Source organism: Pteropus vampyrus, unplaced genomic scaffold, assembly GCF_000151845.1.
Source record: "Pteropus vampyrus isolate Shadow unplaced genomic scaffold, Pvam_2.0 Scaffold58, whole genome shotgun sequence".
Taxonomy (NCBI): Eukaryota; Metazoa; Chordata; class Mammalia; order Chiroptera; family Pteropodidae; genus Pteropus; species Pteropus vampyrus.
In genome coordinates this window covers 1,839,125-1,851,167 of record NW_011888839.1, presented here as the reverse complement: position 1 = coordinate 1,851,167, position 12,043 = coordinate 1,839,125, and the positions used below count along the sequence as shown (strand labels likewise).

The 12,043-nt window shown below is 40.0% G+C and overlaps 1 pseudogene; it reads left to right on the top strand.

Annotated features, from left to right (window-relative positions):
* The first annotated feature begins 10,417 nt into the window (after positions 1–10,417).
* Positions 10,418–11,291, top strand: LOC105292485 (annotated as a pseudogene).
* The last annotated feature ends 752 nt before the right edge of the window (positions 11,292–12,043 follow it).

The following is a 12,043-nucleotide window of genomic DNA, read 5'->3' as shown; positions in this document are numbered from 1 at the left end:
TTCCATCCTTCCATAGGCTGTTCTCTCTACTAGGATCATTCTTCTTTCTTTTCTCAATTAACATCTACTTATGCCTCAGCCCTTAGTTCAAGAGTTCTTACGCAGGGAACATTTCCTGACCTCCCAATGTCAAACCCACTAAGCAGAAGATTTCAAAGCATCTCACACGTCTCCTGCACAGCTGGACAAGCTGCAACTTCAGTCTTCCTTACATGTAAGCTCCAAGAAGGCAAGGACTGACTATCTCTGGTTTTGCTCATTTTGTGTAATTATATTTCCTAACAGTGCTTGGGACATAAAAGGCTCTCAGTGAGTACTTGTTTAATGAATACGAAGGTAGATGATATACGAGCAGAAAACTGTCTCTTCCCAGCCACAGCCTCTGAAATTCTGACAGGTAGAATCCAGTGGCTCAGTTCTCTTGACAACTCATCAAGCTGAAACTCAAGGTCAAAAAAAAGGGGAACTCGGGGAGTCAGTCAAAGCAGACAGAAGGAGGGGGCTTTACTTGCCAGAGACAGAAATGTCTCTGCAGATGGGCTGGAGGTGGTCAGTGTGGCTGCAGCCTCACGTTGACACTGACTTCTCCAAAAATACCACCTGTCTTTTAACCCAAACCAGAGTTTATGTAATGACATTTCCCACTTATTACCAGCTGCCAAATGTTGAAACTCTCAGAAGCACTTTTTTTTAAGTCTTAAAAGAAATATCAGCTTGAGCCTATTAAAAAAGAAAAAGATATGTTCTTACTGGATTTCTCTTTATAAATAAAAAAGTCTCAACCCTAAAAAACATCAAGCATGGCTGCATTTTGATAAATATAAACAAGTGATTATTAATATTTCTTCTTCAGACTACTTTTACCCTGAGGTACCCACACTGCATAACCTGGCAAAGTGCCTGACACACCATGCCCATGGGTCACGTTTCCAAAGGCAGTGGCTACAGCTGATTCCTCAATTTATACACATTGTAATTTTAAAGCAGATTTTCAAATTTGCTGGTATTCTTCCTAGTGAAAGATGGGGTCTATTTCCCCTGTTTCTGAATCTGAGCAGTTGGTGATTCACTTGTATTCAATAGAATATGCTGGAAGCCCTGCAGTGAGACTTCTGCGGCTTGGTCATAAAAGATGATGCAGTGCCATTTTGTTCACTGAGACCATTATCATTAAAGCCCTGAGCTAGCTGGTGAGAAGTCCGACTCTCCTGAGGTTGCCATATAGTGAGGAAGCCAAGCCTACAGGAAGGCCACATGCTGGTGCTCTATATGGCTGTCCTAGTCTTCAAGTCCTTCTCGCCCAGGTGCCAAACACATGAGTAAACAAATTCCCCAATGATTCTAGTCCCCAGCAGTTGAGTCAACCCCAGACTTTGAGTCTTCTCAGCTGAGGCTTCAGACATGGAGGAGGGAAGGCTCAAACAAGTCATCTTCACTGTGCCCTTTCCAAATCACTGCCCCCAAAGTATACTAAAATAGTTATGGCATTACACCACTGTGTTTGGAGTGGTGTTTGTTATGTAGAATTAGGAACCAGAGCAATATAGAAAAATGGAAGTTACTTTTTAGATGTCAAAACAAGTGTCCAACTTTTCTTCACTGGATTCAACACCCATCAACAACTTTTACTTCCGGCAAATCCCTCAAATGTAAACAAACAAATAAACAAATAGACCTTAACATTTCATGAAAGGAGTGGACTCCAAACAGCTTTATCTCCTCAAAGAGAAAAGAATTGTGTTTGGGAAAGGGACTACTCAGTCAATGTTTGATGAATGAATAAAGGAGAGCCATGAATTTGTTAAGGTGAGGATACAACAGAAGGCAAAGTATCATTTCTGAGACCAATGGCAACCTTATCCCCCAGTTCAAAAACAGTCCCATGGAAATCTCTAGGGCTTATCCTTATATTCTTATTCCATCATATGCAATGCTATTTATCGACAACCAAATCACATGCAAAGGATATATACTCGTATATGCAACTGACACAAAACTGAGTTGAATAGAAACACATTGATGGCAGACTCAAAATTATTTTGACAATCTGGAATAATGAAGCAAGATAAAAATGAGTGGCTGGAGTAAACTTATCCCAGAGGGCAGCTGAAGAGATTGTTCAAGCACCTCAAAGCCTTTTGGGGGAGGTGTTAGACTCATCCTGAAGGTAATAGAAAGCTATGGAATACTTTAGAATATTGTGTTGAAATACAGTGTTTTAAAAGATTAATTTGACGTCTCTTTATGTGATGGATTTGAAGGAGAACAGGTAGAAGGAAGAAAGGCCACTTAGCACTGAAGTGGTATTTGCAGTCCCACAACAATGGAAATATATGGATCTGGACTGGTCTAATCACAGTGAAAGAAAAAGAGGGGCAGAGGGGATATGGTGGCATGACCAGGAGAACTTGGGCTGTCAGCTGGTTATCAAGAGTACAGTTGAAGGAAGAGTTAAAGAAGACTCCGAGGCCTTGAGTGAGAGCTCAGGAGAGCTCATGATAACAGAAAAATTGGAAAAGGAAGTATCCTTGGAGAAGAAAACAAGCTGAGTAGGAATCTATGGACTTTGACATAGTGCTAGTAAGATATTCAGGTTAAAAAGAGCCAAAGGGTAATTAGAGACCTTGGGTTAAGGTTTAGGGGAGAAGACAGGCCTAGAGAAATGGAAACTTCAGCCTGGAGGTGATACCTAAAGCCATGAGTGAGTTCCTAATATTTTTGCCATGTTAGACTCTGTTAGGTCTTTGGTCTTCATAGTATACTACAGCTCAGGATAAAAAAAAAAATTTCTGAAAATACTGCATTTTTTTCATGTACTGAGCTGCCTAATTAGGCCTACCATACCACTTTATTAATAATTAAGAAACAAAATATGAATTGTCAAGAATACCTATATTCATGTGAGCTCTCAATAGATTTTTGGAAGTATTCCTCCTACTCACTTCAACTGACAGGATTAGCCACAGAATTTAGAACCATTTTTAATGCTTTTAAAGAATATCTGGGTGGGCCACCATCCCTACTGCTCTCTACTTAAATAAATTGTAAGAACACCAAGAGCTTTTGCAGGGCCAAAAGGAACCAAACAATGTGCAGCTGGAGGTATCAGCTGTGCACATCTAATACTAGCCAGAATAACTCTGAGGAGTGTCCAGCTAGCTGTACAGGGAGAAAGAGAAGGAGAAAAAAAAAAAAAAGTAATTCAGTAGGGGAAGTCAATAGTGACTAAAGATTCAAGTTGGCCACAGAGCACGATTATAGTTGGGTATCAGAAGAGGTGCTGCTGCCACTACATTTGGGTAACTTAAATTGCAAAGTGCACATCTGTCTGTGACCATCTATCTGAAAGCATGCTGGGGGTCAGAGGCACAGTGAAATACAGTGACCTGAGAGTGGAATGAGATAAGATAAGGAAAGGAAAATATGTAAGGAATCTAATTGATTTCACTTAGAAAGAGATAGCAAGTTGAAAGAAAGTATGGGACGGGGTCTCCTTAAGTAAATTATGACTCAGCAAGTGCTATTTTATCTAAGAAAATAATTACAGGAAAGCAATGTTTCCTGACAAGTGTCTCTGTGAATGAGCCCATTTGGAATAGTGACAGAGGATTCTGGCAAATGAAGGGTACCACTGCCTGACTTTCCTGAAGGTGAACTGGCCTGATGCCAGTCAAGTACAGAACTGGGACATTACAATTATATCTTTCTAGAAAGCATCGAAACCCGTTTTTCTTGGCCTCCATGATATCTAGCATATTCCATGTGTTGATTGTCCTTTGACCTCCCCTAGCCATCCTTTAGTCACTTTTTCAGGATTCTTTTTCTCTACCTGTTTCTTAATACTGGAGCACCTTGGGCTCTAAGTCCTCTTCCTTTCCCACTCACTCTCCCCAGGGGAGCTTATATGCTCCCTGGCTTTAGTGTCATTCATGTGTTGACTATCAAATATTAACTCTCACTCAGACCTTTTGTCTGAGTTCAGACCTGAACAGCAACTGCACACTGGGCATTTTACAAACTCAACTTTCTCCTAGAGGCTCATGCCTCCTCTGCTGTTTCCTATCAGTAAATGGTACCTCCATTCACCAAGTTGTCCACTTAGGAGTCCTCTATTCACCAAGTTGTCCACTTAGGAGTCCTCATTTGAATGCTCTTACCCTTGGCCCACACATTAACCACATACCAGTGTCCCAAATTAATCCACTGCTCTCCATTCCCATTTCCATGATCCTAGGCCAATGAACCACCATCTTTCATTTAATTATCGCAATGACCTACTGACTTATTCTCCTGGTTATGATCTTGACTCGATCCTACTATATCCACAATCTATTCTCAAGCACTAATTCTGAAACAAATCAAATCATCTCTCTTCTTCGGCCTAAAACACTTCAGTCAGTTACTACTGCTGTTAGGATAAGGTCCAAATTTGTTAATACGATGTGCATAATTTGGCCCACTCCACCTTCTCACCCCTCATTTTTGCCTTCATTTAAACCACAGTCCAGCCATGCTGTGTTTTTTCTAGTTCCTTGAAACCACCAAGTTCTCCCTCAACTATAGGCTTTTGTATGGGTTGCCTGGTATTCTCTTTTCTTTTTCTTTGTCAAACAATGACTATTCATCCCTCAGATCCCAGTTTAGACAAAAATTCCCCTGACAAGCCTTCCCTGACCAGTCAGTCTGGGTTTGATGTTTTACAGTGATCTCACAAACACCCCGTATTTTTCCCATCAAATCACACTTTACTGTTAATGCCTGTTTACATGTCTTTGTCTTTCCCTAGAACTTGAGCTCCATGAGAGCAGGAAGCATGTCTGTTTTGTGGGCAATCATATGTCCAGCACCCAACTCGGCATTATTATATGTTGAATGATTAAATGATTACATGAATATGTAATTTGTAGACTCTCTGCTCAGCAGTGAAACTTGGCCAGGTCTTTGTCAAACAACATCCCTTCAAAGAATTAGAAAGATTTCCAAAGTTTTTTTGTCTAAAATGAACCCGGCAGCTGCAGCATCTCCAGGAACATTTATTCCCTGAGGTATGGCCAACTAGAGTCTACTGGGGTATTCTCAACTGCAGCTCACTGAAAACTTCTTATTCCAAGCACAAAATAATCTCTTCACCTCCAGCAACAGACATCAAGAGATAATCTTTCCTTTGATGTCAAGAGCCTAGGGAGGCAGAATATAAAGCAGAAAGGTCTAGTTAAATTCAGAGTCTTCCTAAAGAAGATTGAACTGGGCTGTTACTTCAGTAAGTGGTTTCAAAACTTGAGCTTGTATCAGAATCACTCAGAAGAGTTGTTGAAGCACAGGTGTCTGGGCACCTGACTCCCAGAGTTTCTGATTCAGTAGGTCTGGGATGGACCCAGAGAGTTTGCATTTCTAGCAAGTTTCTAGGTGATATTGATACCGCTGGTCTGGGGACCACAACAGTGAGAACCATTGCACTAAACACTTGAATCGCTCTCTCAGTCATACAATCATAAGAGAAGTAGGCTCCCATGGTGCTGGGGGAGAAGAGGCACCTCTTCCTAAACCCCTGGAGAGGAAGATTTCATTGCTGTGTAGAAATTAAAGAACCTCTAGGAAACAAGAAATCAGAAAATTGAAACTCCAATCCCTTCTGTATTGAGTTTGAAGGTTACCAGAACCATTCTGATAACTTAGGACAATTCAAATTATTTCAGGAAAAAGACATCAGAGGCCTTGTGGTGGAAGTGCCCACCTAGCACTCATTCATTCTTCTATACATAGCTGATTTTCCTTTGGGGAATTACCCACCTAGTTCTTGGTCCTTATAATTCAAGTAAGACAGACTTCACCCCCTAGGCACAGGTGAGGGCCCCAAACTCAGACCCATCCAATAAATGTGTGCCATACCCAGCCCAGGATGATTGGTTAAGAGCTGGCATGACCCAAAGTTGGTCCAATGAGAGTCAGCCCTGGATGACTGTTGAAACTGTTGGGTCAGGAATCCTCTTTTTCTTTAGAGGTTGTCAAACCAATAGGAGGTAAGTCTGGGGCTTCCAGTGGCCATTGTCAACAGAAGAGTATGGTGGATGATGACACCAACATTAAAGAATATACAGCCAATTGATGAGAAACACTCCTGACAACATATGTGGTTCCAGCAGGGCCTGAAGTTAGAATACTCCTGAACTTGAGTCTTGACTGATTGAATTCTAATAGCGAATTCTTGAATTACTCTGGTCTAGGATATTTAGTTAACCAGCTATTCTCGTGGTCTCTCTCAAGATGGACAGAACCGCTTGGCCTTCAGTTTTGCCAGCCCCTCTGGGATTCTACTGAATAAAAATTTTCCTAACAAATCACTTTTTTAGTATAGCATTTAGCCTCATCACTGCTTATTTGCCTTCTTTCTCTCCTCTGTGAGCTCCTTGAATGTAAGAAGTATGTTTTCATAACAATTTTCTTGGTTGACATTCATGGTAGCTAGCTCAAAGTAGGTGATCTGTTTGCAAACAGCCCTGAAAAGAAAAATAACAAGTTTGGGTCAGATTAGTCTGCATCCAAACAAGAAGAAAGAAAAAAAAGAAAAAAAAAAAAAAAAAGGAGGATCTCAAAGCACACTGGAAGTAATACTAAACTGAAACAGGTAATAATCATAACATGCAACGGTGAGCTTCCAAAGTCACATAAAACTTCACTCCACTCCAGAATGTATTTAAATCCCAGCTCCTATTAGGAGCTTCACCATTTTTCTTTTCTTTGAAAAAGCCATTATGGAGGAGGGGGTGCCAGAGACTGACAACCGAGATGGTGACTCCCACATAAGTCAACTTCCTCTTCCCCAAATCAGTTTCCAGAAACTCTGCCACATCATGCAGTGAGAACCCCTGGCTTCTAACTCAAAGGAAAGCCTCAGAGGTCTTGTTGGGCAAGGGACACCAGCAGCTCTCCTTTGGTTTTCCATGATAAATAGCTTCCCGCCAGAGTACTCACAAACCCTGAACTTGTGGAAAAGAATTACTACTTGGAAAACAGAACCCAGGAAAGGTTTCTAAGTGTACCAAGCACAGAGTTTGTCACTCACATCCTAGTAATTGAATGTGCCTGTTAGCCTTGAGAGGAGTGTCTCTGAATCACTTGTGATCATGGACTCTCCATCCGACAATCAGCTCCAAGATGTGGCCATGATTCTGACATGAGCTACCTGCCATAAAAGAAAAAACAGAATCAGCACAGATGGAACTGCCTTTTCAGATCCTTGTGGATGTCATGAGATTAGCAGCTTTCCTCTGAGTCGGCCTCAAAGACTTCCTTTATAATTGTTCATGAGCTAGCTCAAGGGTTAGGCAGTGAAGTTCACTAAAAACAAAAACATAACCTCAAACATCCAAAACAGCTGGTGGAAATTGTGACTGTTTTAGAGGAGCTGACTTATCTAGCTGAGTCAAAACAAGTGTGAGTGCTTCAAACAGGCACGAGATCAGAAAGAAAATTAGGTGTTTATTGAGTGCTGTCCCTCTTGATATTTTTTTTTTCTTTCTTGCTGGACTTGAATCTCCTCCTTGGCTTCATCTTGGCAAGGAATACAGTTATTTATAAGAATTGACATTTTGAGAACTTTATTTTAAAATAGGTTTTTATTCCCAATTCTAAAAGTAATATATGTTCTTTAGAGAAAATAAAATGCAGAAAAACAATAATAGTAAAATTAAAATCACCTGTAATCTATTGCTACTATTTCCAATTTCTTTTTTGACTTTGGTTTTTCATACACATGCGCACACCACAATTTTAAATATACATCATTTTGATCCTGATTTATCACCTAGTACATTATGACCCATTTACCCATGTCATTTATATATTCTTCCACAACATTTTTATGTCTGTATATGATCATCATAATTTAACTAATGTCAATTATAAACATTTAGGATATTTCTAATTTTGTGCTATGATATAAATTTTGTGCAATGATATAAAGGATATTTGTTGATAAATCTTTGCACATGTATATAGTTACAAAATTTACTTTCTCTTCCAGAGTACTAAAATTCAAGATATAAAACGGATGATAGTTGGCATTGAAGAAGAGTAGCCTTTTCTTCCTGAGAGTTGCTGCCAGTTTTCTCCTTTTTCTTATTTTCAAACCTATTAGACAGCTACTATTAGAATTTCAAGGCCTTCCTGGTCTCATAGAAGCCCTACTTCCAGTCAAGTTAACGATCTCTGCAGTTTGCAATGCAGGAACATTAAATAAGTGTTGGGGTTTTTCTAATGTATGGCAAGAAATAGAAGCAAATAAATTACTCAACTTGTTAGAGAAAAGAAAATATAAAAGTAAAGAGTAATTACATTAAAAGTGGTATCAGGTTGATTAGACTGGGCTACTCGAAACTATCTTCCAGAAAACTCTCAAGTTTAGATAATTTGTAGCAGGTTTTACAACTACAGGAAACTAGCTAAAATTTCCACTTTATTATTTTTCCTATTTTCTAATTCAAAAAGTGAAATGAAACATTCCTAAGGAGAAGACTCCTCAACAGCAGTACTATCTCTCACTCTAGATTTACTGCCTGCATTGAACAACAATTGCTCCCGTATTGGCACAGCCAGTTCAGTCACTCACCAGCGGGGGATGAATCACTCCCCATGAAAAGTCATTCCAGAATTTGGATAACAAAGAAGTCTGCCTTCCGCCAAAGCTCAACAAATGCTGGTAAAATTTAGAAAAATCATTATCATGAAAGTCTGCAGTGGTTTCAAAGAGCATCTCTTAGTAGTCACTGCACTCTCTGACCTCTAAACAGTGTAAGCAACTTCGTGCACACACAGAACCCCTGCCAGTTTCCCTTAAAAGTCTTGTTCTCTTCATCACCACTGAGTAGAATTAAAAACAGTTGGTCAAGCTCCACTAATCGACAGCTGCTTGCAATTAGATAAAGCATTTAGAGCTATTCTCTTAACTACCTTCCCAACTGCCTCACCATTCAGCATGAGCAATACCCCGTGACAATTTGCCAGAATGTTTAACTTATCTCCATCTCTAGTGGTTTCCCTACCTTCCTTATTTTCTTCAGTCTTCCCCCACACCGCCTGACTCTTGCAGTTCCTCTCTTTAAATTAGGGGTATGCAGAGAAAGGATTAGTTGAAACCTGGTAGAGCTGCTTTGTGCTAAGATGGAAAATTCTACCCAGGCAACTATTACAGGACAGAGAAAATCTTGATGTTTCTCAGAGAGAACAGATGCCCCCCACTATTTTTCCCCCAAACACTGAACTGGAAAGTTCACTATATTTCCCTTTAAGGATGATGGGGTAAAGCAAAAGTTACTGGACTTCTGTAAACTATTTCAAATTCTCATAATTTATAAACATTAATTTTAGAGTAGGGCAAAATGTACAGATCACTTTATTTGATTTGATTTTTTTCCCTTTGCACACTGGGCATCAAGAATCTAGATGCTTTTCCCAAGGTCACAGAAAAAGTGGCAGAGCATGGACTGAAGCCAGCCGTCCCAATTCTCGACCCAGACCGCTTTCTGCTAGTCCAGCTCCTTTCTCTAAAGAGAAAACCCTCCCATCTCTAGAAGGAGGAAAAGGTCAGGATGATCCCCCCACGACCCTACTCAAGGGATAGAACTGCAGCCTTCCCAAGCTTCTCTAGCTGGGAACCCTACTTAGGGCTCAAAGAGGAAAGAAAAACAGACATGATATAGCTTCTCCTTTGCAATTATTTTCCTCACTACCCCACTTTCCACTCTACCACACAAAAAAGATCCTCCACAAACTTAACCATATCCATTGTTTTTCTCCATCTCACCCTCCCTGATGTTTATCCCCATTCTATATTCATTTGACCTATTTTGTGGTAGAGGAGGCAGGAAGAGAATGAAGGGGATATTATTAGGAAGGGAAGAGGAAAGAAGTAAGAGAAATGGAGATGGGAATCAGTAGAAGGATGCCATTATACCAACTCAAAATTCAAGAAGTAGAATGAGAGCTGAGATCAGAACGGGAGCCCTCACACTCCAGACCTCATGCTCACAGCCCGGACTTGTTCTTTTTCCCACTATCCCTGAGGCTAATCCCCTTGTCTCCAGAAACCTCCTCCTCACAGCTTCAAACCTCTAGTCCAGCCTTTAGTCAGTCATGGAGTCTTCCTTCTGTGTCTGAAAGCACCCTGAACATATTTATTACTTTCTCCTTAAACTCAGATTTCCATTATATTCACTATACAGAATTATCTTTATATATTTTTCTGCTTCAAATCTTTTTTGTTGATCACTGTGTTATGTTCTTTGTAATATATACAATAGCCCTGCTAGCTAGCTATCTAGACAGATATGAGATAGAGAGAAATTTCTTAAATTTTTCCTGTGGCCATAATGTTCTAAGCGTTAAAAAATATTATTTTGGCTCGTTCCCATTCTGCAAGATGGTGGGTGAAAAAGCCGAGAAGCCAGATACCAAAAAGAAGAAACTTGAAGCCAAGAAGGCTGATGCTAGTGGCAAGGTTACGAAGAGTAATCTCAAAACCAGCACGACTAAGAAGGGGAAGCCCCACTGCAGCTGAAACCTCATCCTACTCAGATCAATTGGCAGATATTCCCAATCTGCTATGCATTCCAGAAAGGCCATGTACAAGAGGAAATATTCAGCAGCTCAATTCAGCATTGAAAAGAAAAAAGAAAATTCTTGTCACAAAACCAGTTGGTGGTGGCAAGAATGGTAGTACCCAAGTGGTCTAACTTTGCAAAACGACTAGATACTATCCTACTGAAGATGTGCCCCCAAAAGCTGTTGAGTCACGGCCAAAAACCCTTTAGTCAGCATCTGAGAAAGCTGTGACTTAGCTTCACTCCTGGGACCATTCTGCTCATCCTGACTGGGTGACAGAGGCAAGAGAGTGGTGGCTTTTCTGAAGCAGCTGAGCAGTGGCTTACTACTTTTGCCTGGACCACTGATCCTCAATCTGGTTCCTCTGAGTAGAACACACCAGAAATCTGTCATCACTACCTCCACCAAAAATTGTATCAGTGGTGTGAAATCCCAAAACATCTCACCGATGCTTACTTCAAGAAGAACTTGCATAAGCCCAGACACCAGGATGGTGACAGCTTCAACACAAAGAGAAATACAAGTTTACAGAGCAGTGCAAGGTTGACCAGAAAGCTATGGGCTCGAGTTCTGCCCCAAATCAAAGCTGTTTCTTAGTTCCAGGGCTACCTCCACTCTTTCCTTTCTCTCACAAATTGCACTTATCCTCTCAAATTGGTGTTCTAAATTTCTTACAAAGAACCTAATTAAATAACTGATACATTTCAAAAACTGTTATTCTGATTGGTATTAGTTGTACATATATTACAATTACAGCTGGTCCACATAACAAATATATTATAAATCTTATAATTAATTATTAAATATATAAAATATATTGTATTGAAAATTAATCTCAATGAACTCAATGGCATTGTTTTTACCCCAAGTAATTCATGATTTTGCTATTACTTAATGCTAAACTGTGGCAGTTTTCAGAGTTAATCCTTTTTGCGATTTTTCATTTTTTATAGAGGTAAGCACTGAGAAAATGCTTGTTTTATCCACCTAAATAAATAGAGGAAATGAAAGCTTCATTATAGGGATGACACTAAGTTCTAGGGTCCCCTTCCTAAGTGACATACCAGAATGACAAAGTGATCCATCATCAAAAATTATTTTTAATGCCCTACCTGCCCTTAGTTAGGGCCTCTTTCAATTTTGTCGAAAGCCAAGAACTAGAGATCAATTGTCTTGAGAATGAATTTTGTTATTATTTCACGATAAGATTTCATTTGCTTGTTCAACACCAAGGTCAAGATTTTGAGTTATTCCTTGTTTTGACCCCCATGCTATTTTACTCTCTAGGATGAGACACTTTACCAAGATTCACTAGGAGATAAGCTCACGTTTATCCATAAAGAGGTAGGAAAGGTAAATGAGCACTACCCAAGGGCTGGACCTTGAGAAGACCTATTTTTGGAGAGCACATAAGGAAGATGATTCTCTGACACCTACATGTGCC